This window comes from Salmo salar, chromosome ssa11 (genome assembly GCF_905237065.1).
Source record: "Salmo salar chromosome ssa11, Ssal_v3.1, whole genome shotgun sequence".
NCBI lineage: Eukaryota > Metazoa > Chordata > Actinopteri > Salmoniformes > Salmonidae > Salmo > Salmo salar.
In genome coordinates this window covers 60,199,911-60,203,182 of record NC_059452.1, presented here as the reverse complement: position 1 = coordinate 60,203,182, position 3,272 = coordinate 60,199,911, and the positions used below count along the sequence as shown (strand labels likewise).

Below are 3,272 nucleotides of genomic sequence, written 5' to 3'. Positions count from 1 at the left end.
AGAGTTAGCTACTCCCTTTAGCATTATCTTCTTTGAGGTATTTTCTGAACAGCTTCTCACTCCCTTGTTTCTCCAGTTGTCAGTTCGACCACACTGTTTCCACACTCATGTGTGACATCCAAATTCAAAATTACAGTTAGAACACAGCAGAAAAGACGGGATTCTTGTTATCTGCTGCTATGGACCCTTTTCATCCAGTGTCACCACAGTGAGGCACAAGGTCATTTCACTCCCTTTGTTTTCCCCTCCATCTTCTGACCCCATCCCACTCTCCTTACTCTCCTCTCATCCCCACATCCCCTCCCCCAGGCCCTGAGGTGTGAATCCACTTCATACAGTATACGCACACGCACACATGCACTCACACACAACTATGTTTTCTTTACTTGTCAGGACATTTTGGGGAGTAATAATGTATTCCCATTCAAAATCCTATTTTCCTGAACCCCTAACCCTAAACCTAAACCTAACTTAACCCTTATCCTCACCCTTACCCTAACCCTAACATTAACCCAAACCCCTAACCTTAACCCTAACCTTAACCCCAAGCTTAACCCCAAAACTTTAACCTAACCCTTAAACCTAAAATATAATTTTTACTTTTCAGGACATGCTAAGTGGTTTCTGAATTGTTCTTGTTTTTCTATGTTGTCAGGACATTCTTGTCACTTGTAAGGACATTCTGGTCCACACACACACACGCCCTCACACACACACAGGCACACACACACACATTCTCCGTCCATTCTCACCTTTCTCGTGTCCTGAGTCGCTAACAGACCTTTCTCATTCACACGCCAGCCATGCCCTGACAACTATATACTCCACAGGGGCAAAATCCAGTGACTCTCCATAAGTAGGATGTAGATGCAGTGTCAAGGGTGGTGTCCCAAATGACACCTTATTCCCTACATAGTGCACTACTTTTGACCAGAGTCCTATGGGCCCTGATCAAAAGTGGTGTATTGGAGAAGCTTCACCTGAGATGGCTGCTGTCCACTGTCCAGTGGTGCTGAATGCCAGCTCTCAGAATCCTCCTTTCACCTCTGTCCATGGTGCTGAAACATTTGCCTTCTTGGTGTCTACACACAAGAATAAAACATAAAATCCAGTATAAAACAGTATGTGGTGAACATTTCATTTACTGTGAACTGGCAGGTCTAGTGCTAGTGTTGCAGCCTCCTGCCTACATGTCTATGTTATGTTGTCAGCATAGCTTTGAATCCGGCCTATTGCCATTTGACTCAACCTCTTTCTATCGTTACCTTTCAGTACAGTCATCCCTCTATCTCTGTTCAATAAAATCAGGAACTACTTATAAATATATATACAAAAATAATCGTGAGGAACGAGTTTAACGGAAGAGAGAGAAATGCATCTCAGGGGTAACTTAGAAGTTTTTGTTTTTTGTTTTGATAACTAAAAATAAATCCATTACAAATGCTGTGGGATGAGACTGCAGATACCATGCTGCACTCCTTACAATTACAGCTGAACCATCAGTACTCCCAGCCTCCATAAATCTATTGAAATTACCATAAGCAAATTGGTCAACAAATCGGACACATCCCAGTTTTAGGTGTTTACTTATATGACCCTCTTGGTCTCGGTAATGCATTTTAACCTTTGGCACAGTCAGCTGATTGGCTGATCAAGAAAAGTACAGGTACTGCAATGGGCATATGATCTCAAAGTACAGGTACCAGAATGGGCATATGATCTTGGAGTGGAAGGGGTGAGGAGGGAGGGGGGGCTGGGTGAGGTTGTTGAAAAATGCATGAGTTTGTGAGCTGAGGCGTGGGCCAGAAAATTAAACCCTACCTCGCTATATTTGCTGAGTTGCAATGGTGGAGGAGCCGGAATTAGGAGGTTTGAGTAGAATAGAGGTGGGAAGGGGTACGCGGTTTCCCTCCCTAGTGTGTGTTTGTTCCTTGGCAGAATAAAAAACACTTCCATTGGCAATGGGAAGGAAAGGTGAGAGAAGTGACTATGCACAACAAAGTTAAACAGAGGAATTACATTTTTTCCCTCTAATGTGTAATGGAATGCCATGCTCAACTTTCCTCTCATTTACTTTCAGTCTCTCTTCATCATCATCCTCACCCTGATCTGGAACAGCAGGAGCAGAGGAAGCAAAATAAAAGGAAAAAATATATACAAATGGATTATTCCTCTTCTTTTTCATTTGAGGACAGAATATAACGCAAAGCAATGGGGGCAAATGGTTTTATCGTTTTTTTGGGCACTGACATTAGTACCTGGTTGATTAGATATAAACCCCAGCCAAAAGCCTAGCTATCCCCCCCACACACACACGCGCACACACAAACGTACACACACGCCAAAACACACACGCCACACACGATACACACGCTAGGACTGACCTTGATCTCCAGTCGCTATTTTTAGAAACATACCTAATTCCCCCCTGTAACGACCAGAACCCCTCTACTACGCCCCGTTGGTCATAAAAGATTTGAGAACCACTCTTGTACCAATTAAAGCAAGAAAATACATGTTTATACTCCAACAAACCTGATGAATATTCACCACACAGACCTGGCATCTACAGTATTTTTAGTTAACCTTCATTTAACTAGGAAGTGCCATCATTGAGGTCAGAGCAATGGTTTGGCCCAGTTTACTTACTGAATCGAGTTTATTCTTTGGTTACATACTGCTGAAGTACTGAACACACAGAAGGAGTAATGACATTGTGTAATATCTATGGTGTTATCTTTCCCTTATGATGTCATATCATTGTGTGTCATGTAGTGTTATGTGATTGGGAGGAGTAGTGATACTGTGTTAGTGTAAAAGTGGGGTGGGTCTGAGGGAGATGCTTTAGGCTGTTCTGTGTAGCTTTGAGGAAAGACACTCTGTTATGTGCTTAATTGTTCTTAAACTGCAGTATTTCAGGCCTCAACCCTTACTTCCCAGACTGGTACGACAATGAATAGCTTCACTATTGAGCAGAGCGCTCCCTCACAAACAAACAAGCAGAACCAAAATAGCGTCTGCATTGATCTTGAACGGAACATGAATCAGAGAGAGAGAACAGGTAGAAAAAGTCCTGGGGAGGGGGAGGGGGAGAGCAAGAGAGAGAGAGAGAGTGAGAGAGAGAGAGACACAGACAGACAGACAGACAGACAGACAGACAGACAGACAGACAGACAGACAGACAGACAGACAGACAGACAGACAGACAGACAGACAGACAGACAGACAGACAGACAGACAGACAGACAGACAGACAGACAGACAGAGACATA

General features: G+C 43.3%; 1 long non-coding RNA gene across 2 annotated transcripts; it reads right to left on the bottom strand.

The window, feature by feature from the left end:
* Positions 1–530: 530 nt before the first annotated feature.
* On the bottom strand, positions 531–2,703 carry LOC123725252 (uncharacterized). 2 transcript variants are annotated; one of them, XR_006757754.1, is made up of 3 exons: positions 2,650–2,703; positions 1,822–2,109; positions 531–1,082 (listed from the first exon to the last, which is right to left on the bottom strand). It is a non-coding gene; the product is annotated as an uncharacterized lncRNA (long non-coding RNA). The 2 variants fall into 2 exon arrangements; XR_006757755.1 differs by lacking the exon at positions 2,650–2,703 and adding an exon at positions 2,536–2,639.
* Between the last annotated feature and the right edge of the window lie 569 nt (positions 2,704–3,272).